Here is a 15864-nt window from a genome sequence, read left to right as displayed (position 1 = left end):
GCTATCCATCATTTCTTGGCTTCACCTTACCACTAGAAGGTCATGAAATCAACCCAGTGCTGGTGGACTATTCCCTACTTGTGCAACCTCTCATAATAATCAAGGATGACCTCATGAGCATCTTCCCTCTCAAAACTATGGAAGACTAGAGGCTGAAGCTTCAGAAACTTAGTCAATATATCATCCTCACTGCCGGTCATCACTGGTGGCCATTAGTGGATGAAAAAAGGCATTAATACCTACCACTCTATTTGTTTGAGGAACTGCAGCAGCAATTGGGTGAGTAAATAAAGCTGGTGCTACGAGCATTGTGGGAATGGCTCCAATGCCAATAAACCCACCTAGAAAGGTCATGATCTGCTGAGTTAAAATCGGGTCCGAGAGGGAATACCTTCAAACCCAGCTTAGGCGTCTTCCACGTATTCATCATATTCTTCTTCCTCAACCTCTACATTCCCATTTACCTCATCTTGGGGTATGTGAGGGGACTCTTCTCTTGGTATTTCCTTAACTAGAGCCTTACCCCTAGACAGTGCTGCCCTTCCTCGGCCTCTGCCGCATCTCTTTCTCTTACCCCTACCTCGGTCGCATCCTCTTAGGGTTGGCTCCGCTTATGGATCGATGGGAGCTATGGGTTGAACATCATTTTATTGAGTATTAACCATTTGTGGATAAGAGAGTGAAAGAGGTTAGATATCAACTTGGATCATCAGATACCAATTGGAATCAAGTTATAGCACGACATAAAAGAAGATAGAGAATTTTTCTAAAGTCTTGTAGCCTCTCGAAGAAAAGTACAGATGTCTCCATATCATTCTACAAGACTCTACTAGACTCATTTTAGTACAACTAGATCAACGAACCTAGGGCTTAATACTAACTTTGTCCCGACCCTGACCCATCGTAATTGGCACCCACTCTAACTCTTCGGTGGGATAACTATTATTACAACCTAGCTAAACAATAATGACAAGAGACAACATTCAAATACGTGAAAATAGGTTTAAATAGTAGTTTAAAAAGTTGAATTCCCATAAACTCAGTAAGTTATCAAAATAGAAATAATAGTGTGAAAATTCAACACCTAAGACCTGAAAGTCATCATACAATAACTTTTACCCTCAAGTCTAAGTCTGGGGATGCAACCCCAATATCAAACATAAGGAAACGGGAGTCTAAAGGTCTAAGTCCTTAAGGAAAGACTAAGACTTGGGAGAATTCACGATAGCTTAAAAGAGCTGGCTTATCCTTGAATTCAATAATTAGCGGTCTCCTAACTGAGGTCTCTCAACAGCCGCCTGAAGATGCCATGTACTCAACAAAAAATGAGCAAGTATAGTATCAGTACACAAAATAATAGTGTACAGGTAGGATCACACGGCTATTCTAGTAACTGAGATATGAACAAGTAACTACAACACAGTAAACACATATATAAAGAGTACCTTACCATTTATCATTTCATAGACAGCAAATAAACATATATATAGGTTAACAATCTCTATTTCAACACACATTCAAGAATGACTCTCTCATGAACGTACATTTCACCTATTAGTGTGTCGGAAGTTGACACTCTGTCCTAGGTTGTGTCATAATGTGACATCTAATCCCAATACGTGTCAAAATGTGATGCCCGATCTAATTATGTATCGAACTTGGTACCCGATCCAAGTAAACATAACAAAATACAAATATAGTGAATAGTTTCAAAAATCATAAATACCAAAAACAGGCTCATTGCATACCATTGATAATAAACAACCATTTGATATGGTTCATTTCATCTTTCCCTATTTACATATATATATGGATAGAAATAAAGCAGCTAACAAGCACATATGACACATACGAAAAGACAAAACCATCACCTACCTCAAAACCAAGCCTTGGGAACTCTAAACTGCTGGAGTTTTCCTTTTCCGAAGCTTTTGTTTTATTCTTGGTCTAAAAATAGTCACACATATGTAAAAGATTAATAAAATGGCCTAATTTATCTTAATTAAACAAAATTCCAACCCTTGTACAAACTCATGATCCTAATGCTCAACTAGGCTTTGCCCACTATTAATTTTACGCCAAAATCCTCCCCCAATGATAATCAACTCTAATTCAAAGTTCTAAGAATCAAAATACAGAGTAGGGAAACAACTAACTTATCTTTAGTGCGAGAATTCATGGAAATTGGTGAGGAATTTTCCTAGGTTGCCTCTTAGCTCTTAAGAATGAAGGTTTGTAGAAAAATAACGTTTTGGGGCTTTTCCCATTTTTAATCGCGATTATCAAGCCACAGTGGGAGTGGGTAAGAGCGGGTCCCCGCTTTAGCAGGATACATGGAGATAAAAAGCCAGTGTTTAAGTCCCAAGCTTTCCATTTTGCAGCACACCCTCATCCCATAATGTTTTAAAATCTATACTCTGCACCAAGTTCAATTTTGGAGTTTTACTCGCGTGAATACGATTCCATAAAGTCATACAAGCTCTGTATTATCTTGGCTATCAACTCAAACAATCAAACGAACAATTTAATCTCCTATCCATTATGGTATTACCCTGGACCTCACTTGACTCATATTTTGTCCAAGTCTAGGCTAGCCTCCATATTTTCAAGTCACTAACCGAATATTTTTGTAAGACCCCGTAATTCAGAAAATTGGAACCAAGGAGAAAATTCTCAAAATTTCGAACCCATCTATGTGAACGAGTCCCATTACAGCTCATAGAGCTTTCTACGACTCGTAAGTTTGGGTTGGAGAGTGACCCCTCGAGCAAAGTTTGATGTCCCTCTAGAGAGGTTCTACGACCTTCTATGATGAGTCATCATTGAGAAGATGGATCATAGAAACCTCTCAGGACAATATGACGACTTGACAAGACAGCTCGACGGATCGTAAAGACCAACAGTCATAAAACTTCAGAGACTTGAATTTTGTAGGTTTTTAGGACCTCCAGGACGAGCCCAAAAGACAAGTCATTTCCTTGAAGATGGGACATAAACCCTGTACTTTCCCAAACTTTAGCTATTTTATTTTCAGACCTTTTCTCAGACATGCTGGACAAGTCGTTTAGATAACTCGTCATTGCCAAGATGGCCCATAAAATAGGGTCCATAGGGTCAATTTTCCAAAATTAATTGTTACACCCCACACTTCAGAGCTCGGAATGTCTCTTAAATTTCTTAGAAGTTATCATGTGAGTTGGATAAATCTAGTACACCATCAAACAACTCTAAGGAAAGAAGAATGTGATACCCGTGAGAGAGAAGGTTGGAAATAGGGCTAGGAGAGTCCGAAAGGAGTAGGAAGCCAAGTAAGAGGTCATAAGACTCGATTTACCTACGTACGCTGCTAACTTAGAAGCTTGGCATACTTAAGCCACTTGAGTACATACCAAGCTTACGTAGTAAGGATTACACGGATTCTTAAAATAAGACGAGATTACGAACCCACGGGGAAGAGGAGAAGATGACACATGGAAGCCTAGGAAAGTGCCACGTGGAATAAGGTGACCCACCTGCTTGGGGTCGAGTAGGTGACCCACCTACTTGGAGGGTGTTCCCCACCAAGAACATGTGGCAGCCCCTAATTGGTTACATAGTTACGTTGGTCCAATAAGGGTAGGACATATGTCACCCTTAGGGGATGACACATATCACATCCTAAGACAACATATACATGTATGTATTATGACTAAGTACTTCAATCCTTATCCCACAACTTCAGCCAAAGAGAAAAAAGACGAGAAAATGTGAGAAAAGGAGAGACTAGCTACGGCTTAGTGAAACTAAGGTGAGTTTTCAAATTTTCCTCCATAAATTAATTATCTACGGTATTTCTCAACCAAGTGGAGATGTATATATATACCTTATGATATCTACAAAACCATATCTTCAGCTTTACACTTGGAACCAATAAGAGAAAGTTGAAGGAAAAATGTTGGAGGCAAAGAGAGAGGGCTACGGGTTTGGGGCTGCCAAGGTAAGCCTCCGACTTCCATTCCATGAATTAATTATTTGAGGTTTCCCACAATTAAATAATAGTGTTTGATAACATAAAATTCCAATTTGGGGCAGCGGAGAAGTGACACAAACAGTCCGCTCTATTTCAGCACATCGAAGAGGTTTCCGAAGTGAGTTTTAGCGAGTTTTTGGCCAATTTCGGGTAAGGTAAGACTTTTCATTTAAATTTGGATCTTATGGTTTTGTTATTAAGTGTATTATACATTTTTTAAGTGGCTGTAAATTTTAATACATCATAAATATGCTTGGCATTCGAATCAAACTAAATTGTAGTTGCTATAGTTAAATTATAGTCGAAACAAGGTGTTGTGCTTGTGGTGTGCAGCTGCAGGTGTGTGGTGATGTGTTGCAGGTCCTAAATTTATTCTAAAAGATGTGTTTGAGCTTCTGGTTACAGCCACATGACCCTCTGCTTCATATGGTTAAAGGTTTTACAAAATAGAGACTAAAAACCCTATTTTGGTATCGTAATATTAAGCAAGTTGTTTGGAGCTTACGTTGTGTAATGTTGTCATGTTTTATGTGTATATGAGCTGCAGGTTGTTGTTGTTCATTTTCTGTAGTAATTAGGTATGTAATTGGATATTCGTATAGGGCATATTATAGGGGAGGTGCTGCCCGATTTCCGATAATGCCTTAACTAACTAAAGAGCTAGTCGAGGAGACGAGCGAGAAAATGAGTTCTATGAATACTTGGGTGAAATCTTAGATTCTGAAAAGTCAAGGATGGTTGATATTCGTATTGCTTCCATGTTGAATAGGTTCAAAGGATAATGAGGCGAAAGTGATAAAGAATAGCCCGTAAGAGGTATGTGAAGCTTTCTCTTGGCATGTTTTGACATAAGTATGTAAAGCTATCCCTTCTTTTCCTTTTGGCATGTTTTAGCTATAAGTGAAATGAATATGTGCTTTGAGGTTAATTTTACTCATAAGCTCTGAGTATAACTCATGACTCGTATTCATTTCTGAATGTTAAGGCTCTTACGGTAGTTGAGCTATCACCATCGAGCCTTCTATATGTGCGATAGTAATTGGATGTGTCAGCCCCTATTCTTAAGGACTCTACGATGAAAAATGTCATTGATTCCATAAGCATTGATGAGGTGGTCAACATTTTGATAGCATGGAGGCCTTTGTAGTTATTTTTGGAGTGAACAACTATTAGAAAATGGATATGGAGCGCGCACTTTTGACTTTGAGGTAGGTTATAGTTTCCTTTCCTTTGATTGATCTTTATGAGGTATTGTTTAGTATAAATTCCGTGTGGTTTGATTGTATATGATGGGTTAGGTTTGACTCCTAGATTCTTGGTTCTTTGTCCCAGTATGAGCCTTTAGGCTAGGTTGCCTTTATGAGACTTTCTAGCTAGGGGTTAATATTATTGATTATGCCTTAGTTTGACCTTGATTAGCCTATTTTAGTTGAATTGATTGATGTTTTTGATGATTGGCAGAGTTGTGCCTTAGAAATGAATTTAGGTTGATCCTTGGTTGATGTAGCCGTTGTTGTGGCAGTTCCTTGATACATGTTTTTGGTTCACTTATGGATGGTAAGACTCTTAAAGAAGTTAAACTCTACTTCCTCAAGTCCTCTATATGGTTTGATAGTGATTGATACGAAAAAGCTCCTCTTTTTTAAAAGGCTCTCAGATAGCCAATACTCGAACTTCTATACAATGGTTCATACTATAGTAAAATATGACTATGACATTGAGGCTCCATTTGATATAGTCCCTAGTGACATCTAGAGGGTACTGGAGATGATTCTTACCCTAGTTTCCAAGTGACGGTTCACTTGATGACTTCATTGAGTCTTCGATAATAATTTAAATATTGTATGATTTCTCGCTACTCTATTCGTGTATGCTATTAATACATAAATTTACTACATCCCATGAAGGGCCGGGCATGATAAATTCACCGCGTCCCATAAAGGGCTAGGCATGATAAATTTACCGCATCCTATGAAGGGTCGGGCATGATAAATTCACTGCGCCCCATGAAGGGCCAGGTATGATAAACGATGAAATGATTATTCACCGTGTCCCATGAAGGGTTGGGCATAATAAACGATGATGATACGCATGACTCTATTTGTTTAGAATATAGGTACAGTGATTTGTCAACTATTATACTTGTCTCCTGCATGCCTATTTCAACTGAAATCTCATTTATGCTATGTTATGCTTCATATACTCAGTACATGTATTATACTGACCCCCCCTTTCTTCGGGGGGCTACATTTCATGCCCGCAGATACAGATGTTCATATTAGAGATCCGCCAGCTTAGGGTTTCCACTCAGCGATGTTGGGAGCGCTCCACTATTTCGAAGCCTAACTTTTGATACTGGTCATGTAATATGTATACATTTATTTGTCCAGGGGTACGGCGGGGGCCCTGTCCCGCCATATATTGTTGTTACTATTCTTAGAGGTCTGTAGATATATATATGTGGGTTGTTTGTGAGTTTGTTTTGATTGTGCCTATATGGCATGTTGTAAATGTTTTTATGTTACAGCAGCTTGTCGGCTTGCATGCCCTTTAATGATATAATACGAATGAAAAGGGCCATACGTATTCGAAAAAGTTTTAACTCATTGGGATTTTGTAAGTAGTATCACTTTGTGCATAGCTCGATTTGACTACAGCTGATAGGTATACATATGGGGGTCCAGGTCAGACCCCAATCACGGCCTACAGGGTTAGGTAGTGACAGAAGTGGTATCAGAGCAGTTCATCCTTGGAATGTCTCCAGACCGTATCTAGTAGAGTCTTGTGTATCGGTATGTTGCGCACCATATCTATAAATACGAGGCTACAGGGCATTTAGGATGTTACCTTTCTTTCACATCTGAGATCGTTCTATAGATCCGAGTCATAGGACAATTCTTTATACTAACCGTGGATCTTAATAGAAGGACGACATCAACAAAAGGAAGTAATTGACGATATGGGAAGTTACGAAGCACACAAGTAAGTAAAGGCACGAAAGAGATCTGTTGGGTAAGGTATTGATATGTGATTGAAATGTATAAAAACTGAAAGGAACAAATAGACAAAAAAGCGCAACAGATGCAGTTCAAAGTTGGACATATGAGGTAAGTCCATTATTTTATATATTATTATTGAAATTGAAATCCCTGTGAGGCTGCGATATGAGATGATATTGAAATCCCTGTGCGACTGTGATATGATATGAATATATATATATATATATATATATATATATATATATATATATATATATATATGTGCTGGCCCTGTGAGGCATTGTTGGTATTTTCTGCGTGCAGGTTTTGGGATAAGTAAGGAATATAGAGGAAACTCTGCCGAAATTTTCCCAGAACAAGGAAAGGGAATGAAACATAGATTTCTAATATGTCTTGGAAGTTGATACCGAGTACCCCTATTATGTTTAACTAAGGTTGTAGAAGGTACTCTCCATGTCGTCGATAAGGTGCACCTTTTTTACTTAGGGAATTTTATTTCGGAGAAACAAAAGCCTATCTGGGTAGTAAAGTTCAGACCACGATATCTCCAGCCGTATTTGTGCCATAGGAAATAATAAAAGGAGGGGCTCAGGTTGAAGGGTAAGACATCCAGCAATTGAGTTTTACTTTTCTTGAAAAGTGCCAAGCCCCAACTCTTAGTTGTAAATTAGACAAGTTTTTCATGACTCGAGGATAAACTCAGAGGGAGACCATATGGGTCAAGTGTTAAGAAGTACGGTGATGGTTTAAGGGATTCTAGTTTTTCTAACGGTGATTGGAAAGTGCTCTAGGATAACAGTTTATTAGTTCTCGATTAACTAATTGGAGAGAGAAATTCTCACAGAAGCACCCCAGAGAGATGTCATGAACTGAATATGAGTACAAACTAAAGGGGGGAGGTCAATGAGAAAATTGCAAAGGTAAGGTGAAGGCAATCGATATGGCAACATATTTACGATGGATGTTTAGACTTCAATAAGATCCCTGGCTGAACCAAGTTAAGAAAGTCTGGAAGTCACTAATAATTGGATAGCAGTCAGAATGGTATATAAGGCAGTGTTAAGAAGTTTCTAGAAAGACATTGGATATCATAACGTTAAAAGGTGGATGCGTATGAAAAGAAAAGGGTATGATAATAAAAGGATATCGAATAACTCAAGAGACACTACGAAGAATAATGACAATGCAATTATAATATTTTGGATACCCTACAAAGAAATGTGAAGATAAGTTATACCAAACTATCGAGATAGAATTAGTACTATGGGTAAAGTAAGATATGGCCATGGTTGGACCAAAAGATCTACTCCGACATCGATTATAAAATAAGGGAGGAAATAGCAAAGTAACACGTGAGACCTAGCGAGATGATGCTAAGATATTTCTCAGGTTAAGTTGGGAACCTTCTCGCATTCTCATAAAGGTAAAGGATGACACAAGATAACGTATCTAAAGTGTTACAAGCTAGGACAAGCTGAGATAAGGAAATTGTGAAATGGTTTAAACCAAGAGAAGTAGAACTAACGGGTTACTAAGAGGTGGTGAACCTATATGCCAAATTCCTTTGGAATTATTCCAGCTAATGATAGAGAGAACTCAAAGCGGCTCTAAAGGTCACGGTATGAACGAACTTTAGCGCTACCCAGTAGCCAACCATAAGAAAAAACGGGGGGAAGAAGAAACCCAAAGAGTAAGGTATCATTTAAAATCTTCTAAGAAAGTTGAGGAGTAGCTCATGAGGTCCCCACAGCTACTGTCTTGAGTAGAGAGGCTTAAAGTACAGCTAGCACTTGAATATCAGTCCAAGAAGGAGCACAGGTAGATCGTAGTACCGCCTTGAGAAATAGGTTAAGCGTACTACTTAAACGCTAGAAGATATATTGTCGGCCGATGTTGTTGGCTTCAAGGGTAATTGGGACGATCGTCTACCACTAATTAAGTTTGCCTACAAGAATGGCTATCATTCTAGTATCCAAATAGCCCTATACTAGACGTTGTATGGTAGAGTGTGTGAGTCCCTCTATTGGTTCCAAGTCTAAAAGGCCCCCATATAGTTGAGCAAGCTATTAATGAGCAGCCCAGAGTCGGCAGACATTTTATACAGATAATTGACGTGGCCATCTAAAGTTCAAGTTGATGATTGGGTGTTTTTAAAGGTGTCACCCAAGATAAGGGTAATAGAATTTGGCAAGAAAGAGAAACCTCACCTGATATACACGGGTCTTTATCAGACCATGTGTGGAATAGGAAAAATTGTCCATGAATTATCCCTACTATCTGGTTTAAAAACAATACATCCAGTTTTCCACCTGTTAATGTTTTGTAACTGTATAAGTGAACCCTTCCAGAATATTCTCCGTGGATGAAGTCAACATAATAAAGGAGATACCCAACGAAGAGCAACCTATCGCCATCCTGGATCGATGGGTTAGAAGATTGTGGACTAAAGACATGCCTTCCGTAAAGATATTGTGGCAAAACCAAAACCTGAAAAAGGATGACCTGGGAAATTGAAGAGGACAGGAAACACAAGTATTCCTACCTATTCTCGATCTCTACAGGTAACCCCAACTCCTGAAACTCGTATATTAAGTACTTGGATGGAAGTATGTGTTATGGCAATAGTAAAGAATCTCCCTACAATTTGTCTAAAGTTCTAAGGGAAGTTGTGTTTAACATTCGGGGACGAATGTTCTAAAGGGAGAAAGGATGTTACACCCCACACTTCTGAGCTCGGAATGTCTCTTAAGTTTCTTAGAAGTTATCATATGAGTTGGATAAATCTACTACACCATCAAACAACTCTAAAGAAAGAAGAATGTGATACCCGTGAGAGAGAAGGTTGGAAATAGGCCTAGGAGAGTCCGAAAAGAGTTGGAGGCCAAGTAAAGAGTTGTAGGACTCGATTTACCTATGTACATTGATAACTTAGAAGCTTGGCATACTTAAGTCACTTGAGTACATACCAAGCTTACATAGTAAGGATTACACGGGCTCTTAAAATAAGACGAGATTACGAACCCACGGGGAAGAGGAGAAGATGACACGTGGCAGCCTAGGAAAGTTCCACGTGGCAGTAGGTGACCCACCTGCTTGGGGTCAAGTAGGTGACCCACCTACTTGGGGGTGTTCCCCACCAAGGACACATGGCAACCCCTAATTGGTTGCATAGTTACATTAGTCTAATAAGGGTTGGACACATGTCACCCTTAGGGGATGACACATGTCACATCCTAAGCCAGCATATACACGTATATATTATGACTAAGTACTTCAATCCTTATCCCACAACTTCATCCAAAGAGAAAAAAGAAGAGAAAACGTGAGAGAAGGAGAGACTAACTACGGCTTAGTGAAACTAAGGTGAGTTTCCAAATTTTTCTTCGTGAATTAATTATCTACGGTGTTACTCAACCATGTGAAGGTGTATATATATACCCTATGATGTCTACGGAACCATATCTTCAGCTTTACACTTGGAACCAATAAGAGAAAGTTGAAGGAAACATGTTGGAGGCAAAGAGAGAGGGCTACGGGTTTGGGGCTGCCAAGGTAAGCCTCCGACTTTCATTCTGTAAATTAATTATTTGAGGTATCCCATGGTTATAAAATAGTGTTTGATAACATAAAATTCCAATTTGGGGCAGCGGAGAAGTGACACAATAGTCCGCTCCATTTCAGCACATCAAAGAGGTTTTCGAAGTGAGTTTTGGCCAGTTTTGGCCAATTTCGGTTAAGGTAAGATGTTTCATTTCAATTTGGAGATTATTTTGTTGTTATTAAGTGTATTATACATTCTTTAAGTGGCTGTAAATGTGAAAACATCATAAATATGCTTGGCGTTCGAAGCAAACTAAATTGTAGTCGTTATAGTTAAATTGTAGTCGAAATAAGGTATTGTGCTTGTGGTGTGCGGCTGCAGGTGTGTGGTGATGTGTTGCAGGGACTAAATGTATTCTAAAAGAGGTGTGGGAGCTTCTGGTTGCATACACATGACCCCCCGCTTCGTATGGTTAAAGGTTTTACAAAATAGAGACTAGAAACCCTATTTTGGTATCGTAATATTAAGCAAGTTGTTTGGAGCTTACGTTGTGTAATGATCCCATGTTTTATGTGTATATGAGCTACAGGTTGTTGTTGTTGGTTGGCTGTAGTAATTAGGTATGTAATTGGATATTCGGATAGGGCATATTATAGGGGAGGTGCTGCCCGATTTCCGATAACGCCTTAACTAACTAAAGAGCTAGTCGAGGAGACGAGCGAGAAAAGGAGTTATATGAATACTTGAGTGAAATTTAAGATGCTGAAAAGTCAAGGATGGTTGATATTCGTATTGCTTCCATGTTGAATAGGTTCAAAGGATAACGAGGCAAACGTGATAAAGAATAGCCCGTAAGAGGTATGTGAAGCTTTCTCTTGGCATGTTTTGACATAAGTATGTAAACTTATCCCTTCTTTCCCTTTTGGCATGTCTTAGCTATAAGTTAAATGTAATATGTGCTTTGAGGGTAATTCTACTCATAATCTCCGAGTATAACTCGTGACTCATATTTATTTTTGAATGTTAAGGCTCTTACGGTAGTTGAGCTATCACCCTCGAGCCTTCTATATGTGCGATAGTAATTGGATGTGTAGTCTCCTATTCTTAAGAACTCTATGATGACAAATGTCCTTGATTCCATAAGTTGTTTGGCAGTTCCTTGATACATGTTTCTGGTTCACCTATGGATGGTAAGACTCTTAAAGAAGTTAAACTCATATTCCTCAAGTCCTCTATACGGTTTGATAGTGATTGATACGAAAAAGCTCCTTTTTTTTAAAAGGCTCTCAGATAGCCAATACTCGAACTTCTATACAATGGGTCATACTATAGTAACATATGACTATGACATTGAGGCTCCATTTGATATAGTCCCTAGTGACATCTAGAGGGTACTGGAGATGATTCCTACCCTGGTTTCCAAGTGACGGTTCACTTGATGACTTCATTGAGTCTCCGATAATGATTTAAATATTATATGGTTTCTTGCTACTCTACTAGTGTATGCTATTAATACATAAATTCACCGTGTCCCATGAAGGGCCGAGCATGATAAATTCACCACATCCCATGAAGGGCCAGGCATGATAAATTCACCACATCCCATAAAGGGTCGGGCATGATAAATTCACCGCATCCCATGAAGGGTCGGGCGTGATAAATTCACTGCGCCCCATGAAGGGCCAGGCATGATAAATGACGAAATGATTATTCACCGTGTCCCATGAAGGGCCGAGCATGATAAACAATAAAATGATTATTCACCGCATCCCATAAAAGGCCGGGCATAATAGATGATAAGATGATTATTCATCCAGTCCTTTACCAAAGGGCCGGATACAGTATATAGACATGCATATGAAACTATAGTGATACATTTGTAGCATTGAGCCCCGTGACGAGCCGAGTACGGTATACGACGATGATACGCATGACTCCATTTGTTTAGAATATAGGTACAGTGATTTGTCAACTGTTATTCTTGTCTCCTACATCCCTGTTTCAACTGAAATCTCATTTATGCTATGTTATGCTTTATATACTCAATACATGTATCGTACTGACCCCCCTTTCTTTAGGGGGCTGCATTTCATACCCGCAGGTACAAATATTCATATTGGAGATCCATCAACTTAGGGTTTCCACTCAGCGATGTTGGAAGCGCTCCACTATTTCAGAGCCTAACTTTTGATACTGGTCATGTAATATGTATACATTTATTTGTCCAGGGGTATGGCGGGGGCCCTGTCCTGCCATGTTGTTGTTACTATTCTTAGAGGTCTGTAGACATATGTATGTGGGTTGTTTGTGAGTTTATTTCGATTGTGCTTATACGGCATGTTGTAAATAATTTTATGTTACAGCAGCCTTATCGACTTGCGTGCCCTTTCATGATATAGTACATATGAAAGGGGCCACACGTATTCGAAAAAGTTTTAACTCATTGGGATTTTGTAAGTAGTATCACTTTGTGCATAGCTCGATTTGACTACAGCTGATAGGTATGCATATGGGGGTCCAAGTCGGACCCCAATCGCGGCCTATGGGGTTAGGTCGTGACATTAATGAAGGATAATTGTGTCTTTTTCAAAGTTAAGTTCAGTGAACCTAGACACTTTTATGAACAAGTTCAAAGTCTATAAATACTCTTTTCTTCAAAATCCCCTCCTATTCAATTCATTCTCTCAAAATTTCCATAGCAAGAACTCACATGGTCTCTCAAGGTTTCTCTCTAATCTCCAAGCTAGGGTTTCCAGATTTCTTCAAGGTTCTTCTTCAATTCCTAGTGAATTCAAGCAAGGTAAGTGGGGATTGATTCATGGGTTCCTTTTACCCATGAAGTCCCAAGGTTTTCTCAAAGTTTTCATTCAATTTACAATTGATTATAAAGCCCAATTTTGATGAATTGCATTGGGCTGAGTTGATTTTATTTTTAGATGTTATCAATGATCTTTATATGCATGTTTTCATATAAATTGCATGATTTCAAGTTGAATCATAGATGCTCATGCATAAGAGTTATTTTCAAGTTATGATCATGAGTTAAAGATGATTTTATTAGTTAATCATAAGTTAAATAATTTATAAAGATAGTTTTCAATGAGTTACAACTGAGATTATGATTTTTGAAGCTAAAGTTAAGATAATGATCAAAGTTAAGATCATTAGATATTTTGAGTTAATGATCAGAGTTAAGATCATTAGATATTAAAGATGGTGATAAGGACAATGCTCACCGAAGTTATAGATTCTTATGAATCACCAAGCTAGATGAGCTATTCCCAAATATTTTAAAGATAGATTGATAGGCAGTTACTAGCTTTCCCTACTATGTTATGAGTATGTTTTACGAGTTTTCGTTGGGATATTGACCAAGAACCAAGAAGACTTCTAGGTGGGGTTCGGTCGGATAACACAGTTGGTTATCCAAGGAAATCCTAGTATCACCTAAAGTCCCAAACTATGTTACGCACGTAGGTTGTCTTTATGGCCTAGCTAGTGGATCCACATAGCCCATTTGAGTTGGGTTGAGTCACCTTTGGAGTATGCCCTGGCAAGGTAGCCTCCCCTGTTTTGATGCAGGAGACATCGACCTATCTTAATGCAGGAGTCATTGAATTCCATGTAATATCTCACATGGTCTTAGTTGTCGGTTAAAGTTCTTATCCCACACAAGTTTAAGTTAAGCTTTACGATATCAAGTTATGAGTTGAAATTTGAAGTTTTATGATATGCATTAACCAAGAATTTCTTATGTTTAAAAATTGCTTTTAAGCTATACTCATGCTCATTATGATTGGCGATGCATCTTATGGCATATTGATTATGTTCTCTTACTTGTCATGCATACCTCACATACTTAGTACATTCAAACATACTAACACATATTTTTCCTACATTGTCTCATAATGTAGGGATGACGACACTCATGACTACCCCGCTCGTGGCTAGAGTTTTCTTTAGATTTCTAAGGAGTTGGTTTGTTCTCATTCTACCGAGAACAAGACTTTATTTCATGTTTTTATTTCTTAAACATTTCTTCTATTGTTAGGGTGATCTAGGAGCTTTTTCTAAGCCCCCGTCGAAGGTTAAACTAGAGGCATGTTTAGATGATGTATTGGTGTAGTTCGGTTTGGACGTTTATAGAATTGAGTTTTTGTAAGTCCCTTACCCCACTTATGATTACTTCTGCTTATCTTTATATTGTTATTTACCTTATGTATGCAATGAATGCTAAGATGGCTTATGATTAGAGTCCCTCGTATTTCGATCGTCGTGTTATGATTAGGCCCTAGGTCAGATCGTGATAGTTTTCAAGCCAGATTTCCTTCTATATAGATTTATCCATAATCAAGGGAATAGACCATTACATGTGACATATGAGAGGTCTATTAGTTTAATAATATAAAGACGGATATTGCAAAATTTGTTGTTAAGTGTCTAAATTGCCAACAAGTTAAGGTTGAACATCAAAAATCAAAAAGTATGAACTGGGATATCAGCATTCCTACTTGAAAGTGGGAGTATTTAAATGTTGACTTTATCATAGGTTTGCCGCACATGCATCAATAACATGATTATATATGAGTGGTTGTAGATTGGATCACTAAGTTAGCACATTTCTTCTTAGTTAAAACTTCTTATTCAGTTGAGGACTATAATAGACTTTACATTCAGGAGTTGGTGAAATTGCATATGGTTCCCTTATCCATCATCATAGATAGGGGTAATCAGTTCACCTCTCAGATTTGAAATCATTTTAGAAGAATCTTAGTACCCAAGTTAAGCTTAGCACAACTTTCCACCCGCAGACAAATGGTTAGGCTGAGCGGACCATTCAAACCTTGTTGAGAGCGTATGTGATCAACTTTAAAAATATTAAGATGATCATTTGCCTTTGATTGAGTTTGGTTAGTAATAGTACCACTCCAGTATTCAGATGGTTTAGTTTAATTCATTTTATGATAGGAGGTATAGGTCTCATATAAGGTGGTTTAAGGTTGGTGAAATGACTTTGATAGGGGCCAAATTAATTCATGAGGCGGTGTAGAAAGTTCAACTTATTAGAGATAGGTTCAGGACAACTCATAGTAGACAGAAATCACATGCAGCTCTGAGGAGAAGAGAACTTGAATTTGCTATGAATGGTTGGGTATATCTAAAAATTTCACTTATGAAAGGGTTGATGAGGTTTGGTAGGAAAGAAAAGCTCAGTCCATGTTATGTTGGTACTTATTGAATTTTGAGGCGCCTTGGTAATGTTGCCTATGAGTTGAATTTACCTGCGGAGTTAGCATCAGTGCATCCAGTGTTTC

This window comes from Solanum dulcamara, chromosome 4, assembly GCF_947179165.1.
Source record: "Solanum dulcamara chromosome 4, daSolDulc1.2, whole genome shotgun sequence".
Taxonomy (NCBI): Eukaryota; Viridiplantae; Streptophyta; class Magnoliopsida; order Solanales; family Solanaceae; genus Solanum; species Solanum dulcamara.
The sequence above is the reverse complement of the archived record's forward strand: the minus strand, read 5'-3'. Positions refer to the sequence as shown.